Below are 22082 nucleotides of genomic sequence, written 5' to 3'. Positions count from 1 at the left end.
AAATTAGATCAGAGGGGAGGGAACAAGTGACGGCACACACAATTACGCGCCGCCCCGTTACATGGCCTGAGGCTGTGCGCGCAAGCAGCTTTACGCTTTTCTTGGACTCTCAGATTTTGCCATCTCAGTGCATCCGCCCAAAATAATCCACATCTCACCCACCAGAGCCTTTGCAAAGGGATTTTGATTTTTTATTTAATTATTTGGTGCGGTGGGGCGCGCGCGTTAATTTGTCCATTAATCACAGGGCAGAGGGTCTTAACCATAATGGCCCGGGTTTAAATTTAACTGGGTTCACATTATAGGACAGGGTGCAGCTGTTTCGGAGTCTTCCTAGGCGTAAGAAAGACTCCTCCTCCCCCCCCCCCCATTTAAAAGGAATATCCGACAGCATAACCGGCGCCAGGGATAGCAATGAGCGAGATATCCAACCGTATAACCAGCCCCAAATTCTGTTGATTTCATCTAAACTTCTGGGCTGTGCCCCTGAATGCCCCGGACTTCTGATTATAGGATCGAAGGCTCCGAATGATTTTTACTGGGGGGTGTGGTGTGGAAAAGGAGCAATGGTCTCTTCCATAGGAAGTTCTGCACCCTCTGATTTCTCTAGGGACCCAGCGTCCGGTTTTGGGGACCTGTGCGCGCGTGCGTAATTCAGAAACATTTTGCGCCGGCGTTGCAATGAGAAGTTAGGGGGCGCGGATGAGAAAGTGGTCCGGGTCGATTATGACAACTTGCGCGGTTGCTGTACTTTGGGAATAACAGCAGGGGAGGCCGGAGGGACTTTTCGGAGGAGATAATAGCGCACAGCTACATTGAGGTCATTTAAGCGAACGAGTGTGTTCCACATATTTCTACATAAGCAGTCTGGTTCCTTTCTGCAAACGTGCACAAGATCCAGGTCCGAAGGCTCCAGTCCCACGCTTGCTTACGAGGGAGCAAGACCCATGGAACGAAGTGAGGACTTTCTCCCGAGTTCAGCATGCACGTGGAGTCCCACGGAGCTCGAGTGGGGTTGCTCCCCAAGCATCGCGCGTGAGGCTGCAGCTCGACCCCAGAGTCCCGAGTAAGCGTTTAGTGCAGCCTCGGACCATGCACTAATAACCAAAGAAAGACTGCAACATCGAAGTGCATTTTTTTATTATATATATATAGCATCTTTGATACTATTAGAGGCAACCTTCTCTTCCGACCGCCCCTCCCCCGCCAGCAAATTTAAACGTCTTTTCCCCCCTCTTTACACTGTATTAAAGTTAAGAGCAAAATACACGTAACAAAGAACGCGGAGACAAAAAAACCAAAAACATCCCGCATGTGAACAGAATGAAGATATGATTTGATTAATTAACAGAAGGTGAAGGCATGCTTTTAAAGCGAGGCAGGACCTTTCGAAGGCGGGTAGAGAAAGTAGCTGCAGGTTTTTCACGTTGGGAGAAAAAAACAAGAAAGAGAATGAAAACTTTGTCCAAAATCGAGGGACCCTGCTAGAAGAGCCGCGGGTTGTATCGTATGCAAATACGCAAGCTGACGTAAGAGATCATGTGGGTTTTGGCGTAGATCACCACCACCGATCGGAGAGGGTTTTTTTTTTTAATTTAATTTATTTTTTCCCCCAAAAATTGCTACTGGGTTGTGGGGTTTTTTTGGTGTGTGCGTGAGTGTTTGTGTGTGTGCGTGAGTGTGGTGGTGGTTGCTTTTTTTTTTCGCGGCGGGGGTGGGGTGGGGGGGGTGCGCGGTGGGCCGAGTGTTAAAACCGAGAGTCCCGGACTGTCTCCCCCGCGTTCTAGAACGCGCACCGAGAGTTCCATTCCCGGGGAAAGTTCCGTGTCTCGGCGTTCCAAAGCTTTGATCGCAGGTAAGGAAGGGGAAGGAAGAAAGAAAGCAAAAGAAAACAACGTTCGCCCTCCCTTCCTCCGCCCCTATTATTATCATTAGGCTTTTGGTTTGTTTGTTTTTAAGAAGGAACAAGGAAGTGCGATTCTTTGCAAAAAAAAAAAAAAAACCAACAACCCCGCTGCTAAATCTTTTGCCACATGGACTTAAGATGCTCTTTGCTTTTGCCCTGTAAACCCGACCGATCGGGCAAGCCGCTCGGACCTAACTTTTGCTTCTTCCTCCGGGGGAGGAAAAAAAAAGCTCCCGTTTTGTTAAGAGGACTTGAGAGCGGGTGGGGAGGGGAGGGGAGGGAGGGGCGTTGAGAGGAAAGATTGCGAGGAAGGTGGCAAAAGATCGGATTAAAAGAAAAACATACACGAGTATTGGAAAGGAGGCCCTTCGATCTCTCTTCAAGCCGATCTCAAGTTGTTGTTGTTGTTGTTTTAAGGGAGGAGGGGGCTGCATGCCGGGCGGGGGGGGGGGTAGGAGCAAAAAAAGGAGAGAAGGCGAAGGGTTTTTTTCTTTTAAAAAAATACATTAAAAAATATGTCTACGTTTCCCTATGTCGACATCAGCCACACAAAATATGGCGTCCGCTTTCGAGAAGGCGTTACGTAGAGGCGAGGAAGGCGATCTTGGAAATCCAGGCTTGGAGAAAGAGGGACACCCCCGCCCCCTCCTTTCCCCCATAACTGGTGGAGCGGGTGGGGGCCGGACGCCTTTGCCCTCGTGTTCCCAGCGCGCCTCCTGGAAGACGGGGTCAGAGTTTTAAGGTGGGGAGGGGGCGGGAATGGGGAGCGTTAGCCCCTCCAGGCTCCGAACAAGCACAGATTTGGGCTGCAATTCCACGCACACACCAGATTTGTCTTTCATGCAGGCACCATGACGCGTTTGGGCTGCAGTCTCTTTCTTTCCCCGCTGCAAACCCGAAAAAAAAAATCTGTAAATTGACAGGAGACGTTGTACCCCCCCCCCCCTATTAATAGGAAATAATGGCTCTGTAGAAGCCACGCTTGCATAGCATAACGCGTCGGGCTAACTCTCCTCCCCACCCCCAAATTTTCCCACCACTACCCCATCTTCTGATAGCGGGTGGGGAGGGGCGATCATCTTCTTGGCGCATCCCCTCTTTTTTTTTTGCTAAGAAATAAAAAAATATAAATCTTGCCAAACGCCTGGTGTATTCCAACGCCCTGTTGAAAAACCGAAACAAAACCCAAAATGGGGAAAAAAGAAGGTTACTCCTAACCGTTGTTGGTTTTACTTCTGATTTGATCCTGTTCCAAAGATCTCCACAATCCTGGGAAATGTTAAGGTGTTCTGGTCATCATTCCACATTTCCTTTGGAGAGACTTCCAGGTCTATCCTTTTCCCCCACCCAAAAAACCTTCCCCTCCCCCCATCAGTTTTTATTTTCATAGGATTTGAATTGGACTTGCTCCTTTCCTGTCTCACAACAACAAAGGCTGCCCGAACCCCTGAGATAAAGTGCTGTGGGAGAGGCTTGGTTTTTGAGGAAGTGAAGTTTTGATTTGCTGAGCAGTTCCACCTGGTTGATTGACTTCAAAGCCATGTGAGACGGTTCAGAGCCCTAGACTTGTTTCCCGATGGCCTTTTGTTTGCCTGCTGGAGGAATTCAGTGCCAAGCTGGGTACATTAGTTGGTCTTTCCTTTGAAAGGGCGCGTTGTACTTCTGGCAGCTTCAGGTTTTGAACCCTAAATTGTGGTGATCCTAATGCACTTGTCAGTTAAGAGCAATAAGAAGCAGGCAGCTTTCAGAGCAGGTGTGAGCCTATTGCAGCAACAACAAGCAATCTTTTTGCACCCTAAAGGAATCTACAGTTATTACGTCATGTGCTCTCATAGAATCATAGAGTTGGAAGGGACCCTGAGGGTCATCTAGTCCAACCCCCTGCAATGCGGGAATATCAAATAAAGCATCCATGGCAGATGGCCATCCAACCTCTGCTTAAAAACCTCCAAGTTAGGAGAGTCGACAGCCTTTCGAGGGAGACCATTCCACTGTCAAACAGCTTTCATGGCCTAGACTCCAGTAATCAAATGTATAATGTGTCGTCCTCAGTTGATTGATATATGCATGGGCATAAAGGGGGGGGTGTAAACAGTGGGGTCAAATAGTGATGGTAAGGTAAAGGGACCCCTGACCATTAGGTCCACTCGTGGCAGACTCTGGGGTTGTGGCGCTCATCTCGCTTTACTGGCCGAGGAAGCCGGTGTACAGCTTCCGGGTCATGTGGCCAGCATGACTAAGCCGCTTCTGACAAACCAGAGCAGGGCACGGAAACACCGTTTACCTTCCCGCCGGAGCGGTACCTATTTATCTACTTGCACTTTGACATGCTTTCGAACTGCCAGGGTGGCAGGAGCAGGGACCGAACAACGGGAGCTCACCCCGTTGTGGGGATTTGAACTGCCAACCTTCCGATCGGCAAGTCCTAGGCTCTGTGGTTTAACCCACAGTGCCACCTGCATCCCTACTAAATAGTGATGAGTGACCTGCAAAAAAATATGGTCTGTGACGATTCAGTTAAAGCTTAAATTTGTGTAAAATAAACCCTGTGACCATGCACAGTAGTGGTAATTGGTGCTAATACAATCAATCACCCCAGTTTTGCTATGTTAATTAACACTTGTAGCTAGATGGGGGCAGTTTCCAGCCCCACAACAAAAAAAAGGGGAATAAAAATGTGTGATGGGAAAAATGAGGGGGAGCATTTGGATTAAATGTAATCAAGCCAGCTTTTGAGTTGCACAGGACTTGTCTTTTCTATGTGAACAGCTCTGTGCAGTTTGCAGCTATCAAATCCATTTTGCCCAGTTGAAAACTGCACCCGGGTCCCGCTTGCAACTTACCACAGGCTTCTTGTTGGGGACTATGAGATCAAGATGCTGGACCTTTGGCCTGATCCAGCAGGTCTTTTCTTACATCCAGAAAGCCGAATCGGGAACTTTGTTGGATTTGGTATTCACAGCTCAATCCTGGGCATGTTTATTAAAACGCTAACTTAGGTGTCTAGGGCCAAAGCCTGACAAGATGTCTCGGGAAGTGTGCTGTCTCCCCGGGGCTAAGATCCAAGATGTAACTGAACGACTGCAAGGAATCATAAAACCCACTGACAAATACCCCTTCCTCTTGGTTCATGTGGGAACCAATGACACTGCAAGCAATAGCCTCCAGAAGATCAAAAGAGACTACGAGGCTCTGGGCAGGAAATTGAAGCAATTAAATGCACAAATCGTCATCTCATCTGTCCTCCCAGTTGAACGACGTGGCCCAGGGAGAGAGAGGAAAATAGTGGAAGTAAACAGCTGGCTTCGCAAATGGTGTAAACAGGAACGGTTTGGATTCTTAGATCACGGACTGCAGTTTCTTGAGGATGGACTTCTGGCAAGCGATGGGCTGCACCTCACAACGGTTGGGAGGAATGTTTTTGCCAAAAAACTCAGAAACCTCATCAGGAGGGCTTTAAACTGACTAATGTGGGGGAGGGAGACAGTGCTCCTGAAGGTAGGAGTCTATTAATTGATGAAGATGATCATCGAAATGTCATAGACCAAATGGAGCAAACAGCAAGCAGACCTAGTGGTGGGAGGAAAAAATCCTTAAATAAGAGACACGGGGGAATGACTAATGGACTTCAATGTCTGTACACTAATGCACAAAGCATGGGAAATAAACAAGATGAGCTTGAGCTCTTGGTACAGCAAACTAAATATGACATAATAGGCATCACTGAAACCTGGTGGGATAAGTCCCACGATTGGAATGTAAAAATGGAGGGATACAATCTATTTCAGAGAAACAGACCAGACCAGAAAGGAGGAGGAGTGGCGTTATATGTCAGGGATGTGTATACCTGTGAAGAGATCCAAGATTTAGAACCTCAAAGCCAAAGTGAGAGCATTTGGGTCAAAATTAAGGGAGAGAAGAATAATAGTGACCTCATTGTGGGAGTTTACTATAGATCCCCAAGCCAAACGGAGGACATAGATGATGCCTTCCTGGAACAGATGGCCAAGCATGCAAAAGGAAGGGAGATAGTAGTAATGGGGGACTTCAATTACCCAGATATTTGTTGGATGTCAAACTCAGCCAAGAGCATAAGGTCAAACAGATTCCTCACTGGCCTTGCAGACAACTTCATTGTCCAGAAAGTGGGAGAAGCAACAAGAGGAACAGCCATTTTAGATCTGGTCCTAACCAATGTCGATGACCTGGTTAATGGGGTAGAAGTGGAAGGATCATTAGGCGCAAGTGATCATGCTCTTCTGAAGTTTACTATACAACGGAAAGGAGCAGCCAAGCATACTAGGACTCAATTTCTTGACTTTAAGAAAGCCGACTTCATAAAACTTAGGGAAGTGCTGGGTGAGATCCCATGGACAGTAATACTAAAAGGAAAGGGAGTTCATGATGGCTGGGAGTTTGTTAAGAGGGAGATAGTAAAAGCACAACTTCAGGCAATACCAATGAGACGGAAACATGGAAGGTGCCTAAAGAAGCCAGGGTGGCTATCTAAAGAACTTTTAACTGAGTTAAGATTAAAAAAGGATGTGTACAAAAAATGGAAAAGGGGGGAAACCACCAAAGAGGAATTCAAACAAATAGCCAGCACGTGTAGACACAAAGTCAGAAAAGCTAAAGCACAGAATGAACTCAGGCTTGCTAGAGAGGTTAAAAGCAACAAAAAAGGCTTCTATGGGTATGTTCGTAGCAAAAGGAAGAACAAAGAAACAGTGGGGTCACTCAGAGGAGAAGATGGTGAAATGCAAACAGGGGACACAGAAAGGGCTGAACTCCTCAATGCCTTCTTTGCCTCAGTCTTCTCCGATAAAGAAAACAATGCCCGACCTGAAGAATTTGGAGCAAATGATTCAGCAGAGGAAACACAGCCCAGAATAACTAAGGAGATAGTACAAGAATACTTGGCTAGTTTAGATGTATTCAAGTCTCCAGGGCCAGATGAACTGCATCCAAGAGTATTAAAAGAACTGGCAGATGTGATCTCAGAACCACTGGCAATCATCTTTGAGAATTCCTGGAGAACAGGCGAAGTCCCGGCAGACTGGAGGAGGGCAAATGTTGTCCCTATTTTCAAAAAGGGGAAAAGAGAGGACCCAAATAATTACCGCCCAGTCAGTCTAACATCAATACCAGGGAAGATTCTGGAGCAGATCATTAAGCAAACAATCTGTGAGCACCTAGAAAGGAATGCTGTGATCACCAATAGTCAGCATGGATTTCTGAAAAATAAGTCATGTCAGACTAACCTGATCTCATTTTTTGACAGAATTACAAGCCTGGTAGATGAAGGGAACGCAGTGGATGTAGTCTACCTTGATTTCAGCAAGGCATTTGACAAGGTGCCCCATGATATTCTTGTAAAGAAGCTGGTAAAATGCGGTCTTGACTATGCTACCACTCAGTGGATTTGTAACTGGCTGACTGACCGGACCCAAAGGGTGCTCATCAATGGTTCCTCTTCATCCTGGAGAAGAGTGACTAGTGGGGTGCCACAGGGTTCTGTCTTGGGCCCGGTCTTATTCAACATCTTTATCAACGACTTGGATGATGGACTCAAGGGCATCCTGATCAAATTTGCAGATGACACCAAACTGGGAGGGGTGGCTAACACCCCAGAAGACAGGATCACACTTCAAAACGACCTTGACAGATTAGAGAACTGGGCCAAAACAAACAAGATGAATTTTAACAGGGAGAAATGTAAAGTATTGCACTTGGGCAAAAAAAATGAGAGGCACAAATACAAGATGGGTGACACCTGGCTTGAGAGCAGTACACGTGAAAAGGATCTAGGAGTCTTGGTTGACCACAAACTTAACATGAGCCAACAGTGTGACGCGGCAGCTAAAAAAGCCAATGCAATTCTGGGCTGCATCAATAGGAGTATAGCATCTAGATCAAGGGAAGTTATAGTGCCACTGTATTCTGCTCTGGTCAGACCTCACCTGGAGTACTGTGTCCAGTTCTGGGCACCACAGTTCAAGAAGGACACTGACAAACTAGAACGTGTACAGAGGAGGGCAACCAAAATGGTCAAAGGCCTGGAAACAATGCCTTATGAGGATCGGCTAAGGGAGCTGGGCATGTTTAGCCTGGAGAAGAGGAGGTTAAGGGGTGATATGATAGCCATGTTCAAATATATAAAAGGATGTCACATAGAGGAGGGAGAAAGGTTGTTTTCTGCTGCTCCAGAGAAGCGGACACGGAGCAATGGATCCAAACTACAAGAAAGAAGATTCCACCTAAACATTAGGAAGAACTTCCTGACAGTAAGAGCTGTTCGACAGTGGAATTTGCTGCCAAGGAGTGTGGTGGAGTCTCCTTCTTTGGAGGTCTTTAAGCAGAGGCTTGACAACCATATGTCAGGCGTGCTCTGATGGTGTTTCCTGCTTGGCAGGGGGTTGGACTCGATGACCCTTGTGGTCTCTTCCAACTCTGTGATTCTATGATTCTATGATTCTATGAAAGCCTCAGTAAAGCAGGACTCTGCGGCTATTGACCCACTGTGCTTTATGCCAGCCATACATGGCAGGTGATTGATTTAGAGCCCAACACGCTTCTGCCATTCCTAACAGGCAACAAACCTAGGAGCTTTAGCACTGTCCCATTTATGTCTACTAAACACAGTCTTCTACCTTCATGGTCAGAGGCAGAAAGCCTGTAAATGCCAGCTGCAGGTAGAGTGAGTGTTACTGTGTTCAGGGTCCTGCTTGGGGGCTTCTTGTGGTCATCTGGTTGGCCACTGTGACCCTAGAGCGCTGGACAAGATTGCCTTTTGGTTTGATCCACCACAGCTGCTCTTGTGATTTATACGCCTTGATGGAGCACGAGTTGTGCAGATCTGTAGTACAGTGGTACCTTGGTTCTCAAACAACTTGGAACCCAAACACTGCAAACCCAGAAGTAAGTGTTCCAGTTTGTGAACTTTTTTCGGAAGCCGAACATGCTCCGATTTGAGTGCCACACTTCCGTTTTGAGGGTTACTCTGAGGCCTGTCTGTTTTTGCTATTTATTTTGCGATTTTGTGGCTCTTTTTTTTGTTTTGTTTGTGACTGTGTGGAACCCAGTTCAGCTACTGATTGATTGTGTGACTGCAGTACAGTGGTACCTCGGGTTAAATATGCTTCAGGTTACAGACTCCGCTAACCCAGAAATAGTACCTCAGGTTAAGAACTTTGCTTCAGGATGAGAACATAAATCGTGTTGCAGTGGCGCGGCGGCAGCGGGAGGCCCCATTAGCTAAAGTGGTGCTTCAGGTTAAGAACAGTTTCAAGTTAAGTACAGACCTCTGGAATGAATTAAGTACTTAACCTGAGGTACCACTGTACATTGTTTATTGCTTTCATTTGGATCAATGGTCTCGTTAGATAGGAAAATTCATGTTAAATTGCTGTTTTGGGGGTTGTTTGGAAAAGTCTGGAACGGATTAATCCATTTTGCATTACTTTCTATGGGAAAGTGTGCCTTAGTTTTGGAACGCTTTGGTTTTGGAACGGACTTCCGGAATGGATTAAATTTGAGAACCAAGGTACCACTGTAGAGATTTTGTGTGCAGGTATGCATTGGGTCCCAAGCAGGGCATATGCTTTGCACGTCCCAAGTTCAGTTTCTGTCAACTTGTGTTAAATGGAATCTCAAGTAGAGAGCTAAGAACCATCTCCGCCTGAGTCTATGGAGGTGCACTGCTTGTCGGAGTTTACAGAGCTGAGCAAGAGGACCAGTGGTTCACAAGACAGTGGGGATCCATGATTAGTTTCTTTAAATGCCAATGGGTGATCAGTAGAGGTCCCTGAATCACATCAGCACTGGAGTAAGTTAACCCTACTGTTGCGGTTTCTCACTACACGCTCCAAAGTTGTGATTTGCTCCATTAAGAGAAACATGTGGGTACCTATAATCGTTCCCTAACAGGACAAAATGGGTTGTGGATGGTGCTGTGGGTTAAACCACAGAGCCTAGGACTTGTTGATCGGAAGGTCGGCGGTTCGAATCCCCGCGACGGGGTGAGCTCCCGTTGCTCGGTCCCTGCTCCTGCCAACCTAGCAGTTCGGAAGCACATCAAGTGCAAGTAGATAAATAGGTACTGCTCTGGCGGGAAGGTAAACGGCATTTCCGTGCGCTGCTCTGGTTCGCCAGAAGCTTCTTAGTCATGCTGGCCACATGACCCGGAAGCTGTATGCCGGCTCCCTCGGCCAATAAAGTGAGATGAGCATCGCAACCCCAGAGTCGTCCGCGACTGGACCTAATGGTCAGGGATCCCTTTACCTTTAACAGGACGAAATAGAAAGGAGAGGGAGCAATTTTCTAGGGGGGAAATGGCTGAAAGGAAAGGACAGCAAAATAAGTTGTGGTCCCAAATGGGACCACCACACATACACAAACAAGACAGTTGGGCTAGAGAGAAATGCAAAGATACAGAAAATCTGATCATCAACATCATTGTCTGGTTGCTGTTCATGTCGGACAAGCTTCTATGTAGTCCTAAGTTCCAAGTTTCCTATTACTGAGCTATTTTTAATACACTGTGCTTAAATTCATTGTTGCTCTGGCAATAAGAACAACAACAATAATTTTAAAAAATGGGAAACAGAGGAACTGAGATTTATGAAGCATGGAAGCCATAGCTGATGCGAGAGTGAGGTGTCAGAAGCCAGAGGGTTTTCTTGACCCTTTAAAAAGCCCATAGCCATAGAAGAAGAGGACACCACCCACTTTGGGTTGTCTTAAACCCTTCTGGTTCCAGCTGGACTGGAGCATGTCTAAGAGGGTTCGGCAATTATAGCTTATATTTAATAGAATTGAGGTCTTTTCAGGCATTCTGGAAATCATTGTCATATCCTGGAATTTTCCATTTCCTGACCAGAAATTGCTTTCCAACATAGTACTCAACTTTTCTATCATTCTATGTAAAAGTAGAGAAGAAACCACCCCCTCCCCCATTTTAATTTCTGCCAACAGCTGTGTAAAATCAGGAATTACAATACGCTTTTACTGTTCCAAGCAATTCTTAAAAAAATTAAAAAGTGAACTTTGCCTGAAGTGCTTCAAGAAGCATTTACTCACATCAAACACGGGGGGGGGGGGGATTACAGTGGTGGCTTGGTTCTCAAACGCCTTGATACTCAAACAACTTCGAACCTAAACACTGCAAACCCAGAAGTATGTAAGAGTTCTGGTTTGCAAACCTTTTTCGGAAGCCGAATGTGCTCCATTTTGAGTGTTATGCTTCTGTTTTGAGGGCCGCACTTCCGTTTTGAGTGTTCCACTGAGGTCTGTCTGTTTTTGCTGTTTATTTTGTGTTTTTGTTTTTTGCGGCTCTCTTTGTTTTTGTGGCTGTGTGGAACCCAGTTCAGCTACTGATGGATTGATTGTGTGACTGCAGTACATTGTTTATCACGTTCATTTTGTGGATCGATGGTCTCGTTAGGTAGTAAAATTCATGTTAAATGTCTGTTTTAGGGATTGTTTTTGAAAGTCTGGAACAGATTAATTCATTTTGCATTACTTTCCATGGGAAAGCGCGCCTTGGTTTTGGAATGCTTTGGTTTCGGAATGGACTTCCGGGATGGATTAAGCTTGAGAACCAAGGTACCACTGTAGAAATAAGTGAAGAAGCATCTGTATATAATAGCAAGTGGTTTCACACTTTGCTTCCCCTTGTTCTTTCTCCGTGTCATTGTATGTAGCTAAAGTCGGGGTGGTGAATCTGTGGCCTTCCATATATTGATGGACTACAACTCCCATCATCCTTGACTATTGGCCATGCTGGTTGGACCTGATCGAAGTAGGAGCTCCCCAGAACATCTAGAAGGCAACAGATTCTGTACCCAAAGCTAAAGTGATGAAATGAGGAAACAACATGAATAAGTTTGAACAAATATTATTTCTGTAAAATGGATACGTTTCAACGTTTATGCCCTGCCTTTCTGTGATCAAAATCAAACTCAAGGCAGCTTTCAAATAAAGCTATAGGTCGCGGCAAAAGTCTTGTGGCCTCTTATAGTATAGACAGTGCTATGGAGAGTTGTGGGGGGACAACCCCGGAAAACCAGGAGGGAGGTGGAATAGAGATGGAATACTCTCCAGATGTGGACTGCGACTTCCATCTGACGGAGGTTATAGACCAAAACATCTGGAGGCAACCACCTTAGCTATTCTTGGAACAGAGTGTATTAGCTGGGTTGCTGGAACCCTAAACAAGGGCTCTTCATAGAGGGCAGTTTGTTGAGTGTCTGACTTGGGTCCCATAATCCAGGAAAAACAGGGTTCCCTGTGGAGATGATTCCATATACCAAGAAGGTTTAAAAACAAAAACAAAGAAACTTATAAATGTTTGAGGGCGGGGGGAACCTGCAATCAGTGATTTGCCTAACTCTGTAAAGCAGTTTTTTGTATACTGTTCCAGAGTTGTCTCTCTGATTCCGCCCCCAGCTTCTGCGCTATCAATATATAACTGCGTCCTTGTTGACATAGAAATTAACACTGCCTAGAATTGGTGATATGTAGGCCATGATGGTTTGCACCTTTCCCATCTGTTTTCAAGGATTGAGGTGATTTAATTAGCGCTTGCCCTAGTTGCTCCCTGACATTTGGTCCAGTCGGAATATTTCGTGTCGTTCAGGGTGGTGGTTTTTTGCAGAGATGTGAAATGGCAGAAGAAGGTGTTGGAAAAGTGGAAATGGGTAAGGATAAACAGGGTCTCACCTCACAAGACAGAGCGAGTTGACAAAAATCAGCTCTGTCCGTTATACATACATATTTATATGAAACACGACATGTAGAAAACCAGTATTGCAGACATTAGGCTCAAAACTTTCTTTATGTGACATGATACTTTTCTAACCAATTTAGTCTCCCCTTTTTTGGAATGTTTCCAGTTACGGGCTTCAATTACTGTTTGCTCTGAATTGATTTTCCCCCAGTGCAAAAGACTGGAATATTATATGTTTAAGAAATAAATTTATGTTGCAATTGGGGTCATAATGGCTGAGTCGTAATTGTTATTCCTGTTGGCTTGTTTTTGCGAACAGCTATAATGTAACTTATAAAACTCTTGGTTTTGTTTATAATGGAAGTATACAATTGGGCTGTCCTAGTAGGCTATTTGTCTTTGTAACATGGGGAAACATTCAAATATGCATTCCTGACCTTCAGTCTTAAGTAATACCATTGGGGGCCAGTTTTATCCCATGATCTTCTCTTTGGGAAGATTGGCTAAACAGTTAGCCTGACTTGGGTGTCATGCTAAACCATAGTTTACTCTGATGACAGTGTAGGGGAGCCTTAGACTCATGCCACCCACACCTTCCTATAGTGTGGCTGAGAGGAGATGCTCAAAAGCATTTGTTTCTGTTTTTGATCATCTAGTTCAAGGGAAGTAATAGTGCCACTGTATTCTGCTCTGGTCAGACCTCACCTGGAGTACTGTGTCCAGTTCTGAGCACCACAGTTCAAGAAGGACACTGACAAACTGGAACGTGTCCAGAGGAGGGCAACCAAAATGGTCAAAGGCCTGGAAACGATGCCTTATGAGGAACGGCTAAGGGAGCTGGGCATGTTTAGCCTGGAGAAGAGGAGGTTAAGGGGTGATATGATAGCCATGTTCAAATATATAAAAGGATGTCACATAGAGGAGGGAGAAAGGTTGTTTTCTACTGCTCCAGAGAAGCGGACACAGAGCAATGGATCCAAACTACAAGAAAGAAGATTCCACGTAAACATTAGGAAGAATTTCCTGACAGTAAGAGCTGTTCGACAGTGGAATTTGCTGCCAAGGAGTGTGGTGGAGTCTCCTCCTTTGGAGGTCTTTAAGCAGAGGCTTGACAACCGTATGTCAGGAGTGCTCTGATGGTGTTTCCTGCTTGGCAGAGGGTTGGACTCGATGGCCCTTGTGGTCTCTTCCAACTCTATGATTCTATGATTCTATGATTCAAACCTGACAAATTATGGATAATTTTAACTGAAGTCAATGGAAATTGGGGCAGCTTCAAACTGGTTTCTGAACCTGGTTTATTTTAACCAATTGTAGTTAAAACTAACCACGGTTTAGAGTGGGAACAACACACTAAACTGTGTTTAGCCTAAATATTCAGTGGTTTTAAAATGCAGGGCTAATGCCTCTACAGACCAGTCCTAAGCATGTAAGTTTTACTGAGTTCACTGGGGCTTCCTTTCCAGGTAACAGAGAAAAGGTTACTAAATTGGAAGCAAATAACTTTTGAGATTGACGGGACTTCCTTCCAAGTCAGGTCTGCTGCACATTTCTTAAGCAGATGAAACTCTCATTAGGCTGCAGGCATTGTCACACTGTGTGCATTTTATCAAGGTCTACGGTATCCTTTTACTGTGTGATACTTTGTAAACAGAGCTCTGGCCTAGATAGGTTTCCTGCCTAGTTAGCAATCGGTTAGCCTCTTTCCTTTGTCCCAAGTTATTTTACCCAGCCCTCGCTTTTCAGGAGCCCTTCCTGCAAAAACCACAAAGCTCCAAGGAATCAATTAACAACAGACAGCCAAGGCGAAATGCAATTTAGGTCATCTGCAGCCAGTAGGGAAGAGAGAGATATGATGGCATTCTGTGAACACGTCCTGAGTCTGTCCATTGGCCTGTCTAGTCCAGTCCAGTCTGCTCTGATTGACAGTGGCTCTTCTATGTCTCAGAGGGAGGGTCTTTGCTACCACCTGTTACCCAATATCACTTTAATTGAAGGTGCCAGGAACGGAATCTGGAAACTTCTATCCTCTGCCACTTAGCTGCAGCCTAGGGAGTGCTGGAGAAATTGTTGTTCAGCATTTAATGCAGACTTAAATAGCCACTTACATGGTAATCTGTGGCAAGCAGAAATTCTCTCCAGGTGACAAGACAGGGAAGCTCTACAGAAGTCTGGTTTTTTCACCTATTAAGTTGCACTTGAATAGCCTTGGTATAGATGGGCAGGCGCTGTGAGTTAAACCACAGAGCCTAGGACTTGCCGATCAGAAGGTCAGCGGTTCGAATCCCTGTGACAGGGTGAGCTCTCGTTGCTCAGTCCCTGCTCCTGCCAACCTAGCAGTTTGAAAGCACGGCAAAGTGCAAGTAGATAAATAGGTACCGCTCCGGCGGGAAGGTAAACGGCGTTTCCGTTCGCTGCTCTGGTTTGCCAGAAGCGGCTTAGTCATGCGGGCCACATGACCCGGAAGCTGTTCGCCGGCTCCCTCAGCCAATAAAGTGAGATGAGCGCCGCAACCCCAGGGTCGGTCACGACTGGACCTAATGGTCGGGGGTCCCTTTACCTTTACAATGGTCACTGGCCACTTTTGTAGACTTGCTTGCAAGGCCAATAAACTGGTGTTTGGGCTAAAGTCTGACTGTGTTTGACTTGCTTTGGCGTGGTGAAAAAGAAATAGCCTCAGATTTCTCCTACCTACGGGACCGCCTCTCCCGGTATGCCCCATGGAGGACCTTAAGGTCCATAAATAGCAACACCCTAGAGGTCCCGGGCCCTAAGGAAGTCAGATTAGCCTCAACCAGAGCCAGGGCCTTTTCAACACTGGCTCTGGCCTGGTGGAATGCTCTGTCTCATGAGACCAGGGCCCTGCAGCATCTGATTTCTTTCCGCAGGTCCTGTAAGACAGAGTTGTTCCGCCTGGCCTTTGGCTTGGAATCACCTTGATCCCCTCGCCCTCTTTCCTTTCTCCTTTTGTGATGGAGCTCCTATTTGGGGACTTCCCTGGCTTTTTTCTGGCCCACGTAGGACCAGTCTGGATAGTTGGCCTTGGTGAAGATTTGACAGTTTCATCCCCAAAAAGTTTTTGATTTGAGTTTCTACTGAAACAAGGCTGCATTTTAATGTTGTATTTTAATCTTGTTTTTAAGTTGTATTTTAATCAATTGTTTTTGTACCTGGTGTTAGCCGCCCTGAGCCTGGTCTTGGCTGGGGAGGGCTGGGTATAAATAAATAAAAAAATATTATTATTATTATTTGGTGGAGAAGCCATCCAGGTTTCTCCATCCAGGAAGTAACTCCTTGCTTCCCCCTGCCCAAGTTAAAGGAAAAGGGGAGTGAATTTTTGTTCGAGAGTTCAAAGAAGCCTCTTGAAGTGGGCAGGGCTGTGACAGGCAGTTCATGGCGATGCCATAGGCATGCGTAATAATCATGGTTTCAAATTAGCAGGGCGCCAGGTGCATTTTGCGCCTAAAGATTCTCCGTTTGCGAGCACCTCAAAAGGTCTGAGTGCCATTTTTGTGTGTGTGTGTGTGTGTGTGCCTGGCTGACACGCAATAATTACGGAAATGTATGTGCTTTGAGGCCTCGAAGTATATGTTAAGGATAGACAATACGTTAAGGAGTTTAACAATAAAGAGTAGAGTGCTTGGAAAACTGAAGTATGGTACCAATAATTTTTATTGTAAGCACCCAATTAAATATGTATTAACAATTTCTGCTAAGAGCGTGATATTAAGAACATGTCACTTACGTGAATTGCGTATTAGTTCATGCTTATCAAAATAAGAAATAAAAAGTGTTGCCGACACACACACCCCAGTGACAACTAGACAGTCCTTTTTGGTACCCACAACCCAGGTCCCAGAAGCTATTTGTCTCCTAGCTTTTCTATCCCAGCTTCTAACACTGATAATAAAGGAACAGAGAGGGGGAGCAGATATAATTGCTCCCAGACAACCAGAATGTTTGAAGGGTGGGGTTTTCACCTGAGACACAGCTTTGAAAAAGGTGGCAATTCAGGAGTGTTGGAGCGTTACTGCTTCTTCTGGGCTGCAGTTTAGCTTGGTGTTTGAGTTAATTTTGCATGCAGAAAATCCTGGTTCAGTAAGCAATATCCCCAGTTCAAAACCCCCAGAAAGCAAGACATCTGCTTAAAATCCTGAAAAGGTGCAGCTTCTCAAAGTAGACATTGCTGGCCTCGATAAACCGATAGTCTGGCTTCAGGCAGCTTCATGTGTTTTCTGACAGTTTTTCAGGAGGGGATGGGAGACTAGGGTGGGCTACAGTTGCCCCTCACCCCTCTTGCAGCAAGCAACTTCTCCCCAAACTGCAAATCTTGTTTTTTAAGGGGAAAGACAGCTCTTAATTAGATTCCTGGCCGGCATTTAAATTCTCTCGGTGCTGTACCGTTGGCAGAAATATGCAAGCACATCTCTAAAGGAACTGAAGATTGGAAAAGCACTTGAGAGCTAGTTCATTACTTCTTTGCTTTCCGTGGCGAATTAATTAGATTGCTTCTTTCCCCTAAAATCTCCCCCCTCTCTCTTTCCTCGCTTCCCCATCCTCAAAGCTGCCAGCTTCAATTTTTGATTAATTTTACTTTGGAAGTTCATATTGCCTTCAGTAGCAGCAGCAGCAGCAGCATACATCTTAACTCATTATAGTTGTTTATAGCCAACCATAGCTTGCTTTGCACAAGGAACCATGGGTCTGTGGCCCCCTTTATGTTGGGCTGCATGATGTGGGAGTTAAAGGTAAAGGGACCACTGACCATTAGGTCCAGTTGCGGACAACTCTGGGGTTGCTGCGCTCATCTTGCTTAATTGGCCGCGGGAGCTGGCGTACAGCTTCCAGGTCATGTGGCTAGCATGATTAAGCCGCTTCTGGCAAACCAGAGCAGCACATGGAAACGCCGTTTACCTTCCCGCCGGAGTGGTACCTATTTATCTACTTGCACTTTGACGTGCTTTCAAACTGCTAGGTTGGCAGGAGCAGGGACCGAGCAACAGGAGCTCACCCTGTGGTGGGGATTCGAACCGCCAACCTTCTGATCAGCAAGTCCTAGGCTCTGTGGTTTAACCCACAGCGCCACCCGCGTCCCTTGATGTGGGAGTTGAAGATCCACAATTTCCCCACCCATGCTTTTCCCAAGAGTCACTTTCTCACTGTTGCAATGGCTTACCCGTTTTTGTCTCCCTTTTCACAAATATGTGAATGTGATTAACTAGGGCCTGTGCCCCTGCTCACTCTTCTCCCCAACCACTGCCACCCCCCCCTATTAACCCCCTAGGGTCCCCCCTTCTCACCCCATGCCACTATCTCCGCCCCCATCCCTCAGCCCAAGCACTGAGGTCCAGCGCTGCAGGAGGAGCATGTGAAAAATAACAAGGTATACCACAGCACATTCTGGTCTTGGCATCAGCCTTGCAGATTTGCATAGGCTCCCTGTACCATCCCGAGCACAATTCAATGTGTTGGTGCTGACTTTTAAAGCCCTAGACAGCCTCAGCCTTGTGTACCTGAAAGAGCGTCTCCACCCCCATCATTCAGCCTGGACATTGAGGTCCAGCTCCAAGGGCCTTCTGGTGGTTCCCTCATTGTGAGAAGTGAAGCTACAAGGAACCAGGCAGAGGTCCTTCTTGGCAGTGGCACCCTCCCTGTGGAATGCCCTCCCATCAGGTGTCATATAAAGAACTACAGTGGTACATTGGTTGTCGAACTTAATCTGTTCCGGGAGTCCGTTCAACTCCCAGAACTGTTTGAAAACCAAGGTGCAACTTCCGATTGGCTGCAGCAGTTTCCTGTACTCAATTGGAAGCCGCGTCGGATGTTCAGCTCCCAAAGAACATTTGAAAACCGGAACACTTGCGGGTTTTCGGCGTTCGGGGGCCAAAACGTACGAGTACCAAGGCATTTGTGAACCACGGTACACAACCTTTAGAAGACATCTGAGGCAGCCCTGTATCGGGAAGTTTTTAATGTTTGACATTTTATTATGTTTTTATATGTGCTGGAAGCCGCCCAGCCTGGCTGGGGAAAAGTAGCCAGATGGGTGGGGTATAATAATAATAATAATAATAATAATAATAATAATAATAATAATGTTTCTGCTTGTGGATCTGTCATGGGCACCTATTGGATAGTGTCTGTGCCATCACGGATAATGAGTATTTCTCCCATGCTGCTCCCCAGTTTCTCATTGGGGGCATGTTTCTGGAGGAAAAAGAGCCTTCCTCAAAAAGAGTTCTAATGGTTTCAGTGTTTAAAATGGATGCAGTGTATTTGTAAGTTTCTCTATTCTGACATTTCCCTTTCCTTTCATAATAACAGGAGGTATGGCAAGGTAGCATCTCAAAGGCGTTCCTGTTGCCACCCTCTTGCAACAGGCGCCATTCTTTACTTTCATTGGTGCTGGAGAGCTGGGGTTGCTTCTGCTCCGAAACGGATGCGCCAATCATTCACATCCACTTTGGCAACCCAGGCCTTTTGTTGATACATAAATCGATAAGGAAATTGGATCATGTAATATAGTTCTAATGTGAACTGCCATCAGATGAAAAATCATGCTGATGTATTGCAAGCCGGTATGTGCAGAGGGGTGCCTGTGGCTTGCATTCCTTGCCCCCATGCTGATTATTTTATTGTGATATTTAATGCACAGGAGTTGTTTTTCAAACTGCATTCCAGAGACCCCTGCGTTTTCTCAGTGAGATGATGATTGACTGCAGAGATGCTTCCCTGATAAAACAGTGGTGTTGCATAGTGGTTAAAGTGTCAGACTAGGGCCTGGGACACCAGGTTCAAGTCCCCACTCAGCCATGAAGCTCAATGGGTGACTTTGAGCTAGTCACTCACTCTCAGCCTAACCTATCTCAAAGGGTTGTTGTGGAGATTAAATGAGAATGGGGAGAACCACGTACGCCACCCTGAGCTGTTTTTTTGGGGGGGAAGGTGGGATTTAGATGCAATAAATAAAATTAATAATAGTAATAGGTTGTCCTCATAACTTTGTCATGCACGTGATCTGGCTCTTGGTAAGGGCATTTCAGCTGTCAAACTTCAGTCATTAAAGTACATTCCATCCCTTGGCACTTTTGCTGCAAATATAGCTCAGTTGGCTAGAGCGTGGTGCTGATAATGCCAAGGTTGCAGTTTCAATCCTCGTAAGGGGCAGCTGCATATTCCTGCATTGTGGGGGTTGGACTAGATGATCCTCAGGGTCCCTTCCAATTCTATGATTCTATAAAACTGATGCTTAGTTCAGGAAAAGCAAAGTTCTAACAAAGAATTGGTCTTTTGCTTGCCTACTTTATTGGCAAAACCTATTTGGTGTTTCGCAACTTTCTGACTAGTTGCAGGACCTTAGCCAGACCTAGCAGAGTCAACGCAGAGTTCACGAAAGCGATAGGCGACTTGGTTGCAGACAGGATAGATGAAGCAGGAACCAAGAACTTGTAGTTAGGTGTTTATTATATACAGTGGACTATTTACAGGAACAGAACACGGATCTTTAGCTAGCTCTCTCTGACACGACTCACAACTCCTACACTGACACACTGAACCACTGAACTACCAGTTAGTAGGCCACTAATTATCACTCCCTTGAGAGAGCTTGACCAGTCAGGGAGCTGTCTCTATGCCTCTGTTATCACCAGGCAGACTTACTCCTTCAGATTGCCTTCTGGCTGGCTGCCAAACCTTAATTGACTCTGTGTGAGTAGCTGCACGTACACAGTTTCCCAGCAACTACTACTGGGTAGCTGCTTTATTTGTGAATCAGATCACGCAAGGCATTGACCATTGAGCAACATTCTTCCTGTTCTTCCTCTGCTGTGTGCAGCTCTGGATAATGTTGGGTGGCTTCTCCCAGGACAGGGGTGCAGGTACCAGGTTTCATGGCCTACTTTGTTCAGGGCCAGCACCTGGAGTTGGCAGGGATGCTGGGCCTTGGAGAGGCCTGTTACTGCTGCCTCTGCCACCAAACCCTGGCCTCCCTTGGCACCATCAGGTACCTCACATGACATGGACACTCCTGTTTTCTGCCACCAGTCGCTTACCACCTCTTCTACCTCGATGCATTTACGCAGGCCGCAACACTCCTTCTGGATACAGAGCTGCTCCTTGGTGGATAGCTGCAAAGTCCCCAAGATGCAATAACCACCAGTGTCAATGTTAGGAATTGCATCTTGGGAATAACAAAAAACAATAACAATAATAATTTATTATTTGTACCCCGCCCATCTGGCTGAGTCTCCCCAGCCGCTCTGGGCAGCTTCCAACAAAAATTAAAAATACATTAAAATGTCACACATTAGAAACTTCCCTGACCAGGACTGCCTTCAGATGTCTTCTAAATGTCAGGTAGTTGTTTATCTCTTTGACATCTGATGAGAGGGCGTTCCACAGGGCAGGCACCACTATCAAGAAGGCCCTCTGCCTGGTCCCCTGTAGCTTTGCTTCTCGCAATGAGGGAACCGCCAGAAGGCCCTTGGCGCTGGACCTCAGTGTCCGGGCAGAACGGTGGGGGTGGAGATGCTCCTTCAGGGAAATCTGCCACAGAGCTATAGTCTTCCCACCACAGAGCCAAGTAGTGCTATAGCTGGGGAGACGAGTGACTGGCAGCCACTGCCACACTGTTGATGCGTGCCAGTGACCTGCCAAAGTCTGCTGTTTGCTTAGTAAAGGCAAACTTTGGCAGCTATCAATCGGAGCCGGATGCCAAATATTGGCTCAGAAGAGCAGACATAGAATTAAGGGTCGAGGTGCCTCGACACATGTTCAACCCAGGATTTCTTCCTTCTATATAAACAATTAGCTTCATCCACTCCCTGGTTCCCTCACCACACACCCAGTCTAATTTAGGGAGATAAATTATTCTTATTCTTTATTTGTACCCTGCCTCCCCCCCCCCCGACAGAAACTCAGGTGGCTTACAGATAAAATAGGAACAACTAAAAACATTGGGGGGGTGGATGACAACACAATAATTAAGAAATCATTTAACATCAATAAAACTTTGTTTTTTAGTCGTGTCCGACTCTTCGTGACCCCATGGACCAGAGCACGCCAGGCACTCCTGTCTTCCACTGCCTCCCGCAGTTTGGTCAAACTCATGCTGGTAGCTTCGAGAACACTGTCCAGCCATCTCGTTCTCTGTCATCCCCTTCTCCTTGTGCCCTCCATCTTTCTCAACTTCAGGGTCTTTTCCAGAAGAGGAGAGTCTTCTCTTCTCATGAGGTGGCCAAAGTATTGGAGCCTCAGCTTCACGATCTGTTCTTCCACTCAGGACTGATTTCCTTCAGAATGGATCAGTTTGATCTTCTTGCAGTCCATGGGACTCTCAAGAGTCTCCTCCAGCACCATAATTCAAAAGCATCAATTCTTTGGCGATCAGCCTTCTTTATGGGCCAGCTCTCACTTCCATACATCACTACTTCCTGACAGTACTTCCTGACA

At 46.1% G+C, this 22082-nt stretch overlaps 1 protein-coding gene across 3 annotated transcripts in view; it reads left to right on the top strand.

Annotated features, from left to right (window-relative positions):
• Positions 1-1240: 1240 nt before the first annotated feature.
• Positions 1241-22082, top strand: part of ZHX2 (zinc fingers and homeoboxes 2) — a 54900-nt gene continuing 34058 nt past the window's right edge. The window contains exon 1 of one of the 3 annotated variants that reach the window (XM_083450523.1): positions 1241-1529. The gene's annotated coding sequence lies outside the window, so the exon portion shown is untranslated. Of the gene's footprint in view, positions 1856-9401; positions 9732-22082 lie in introns of those variants that run through there. The other 2 variants (XM_083450522.1, XM_083450524.1) reach the window with 2 other exon arrangements.

The sequence above is a fragment of the Podarcis tiliguerta genome, assembly GCF_965153285.1.
Source record: "Podarcis tiliguerta genome assembly, chromosome: 7".
Classification (NCBI taxonomy): domain Eukaryota; kingdom Metazoa; phylum Chordata; class Lepidosauria; order Squamata; family Lacertidae; genus Podarcis; species Podarcis tiliguerta.
This window is presented reverse-complemented; position numbering and strand designations above follow the sequence as displayed.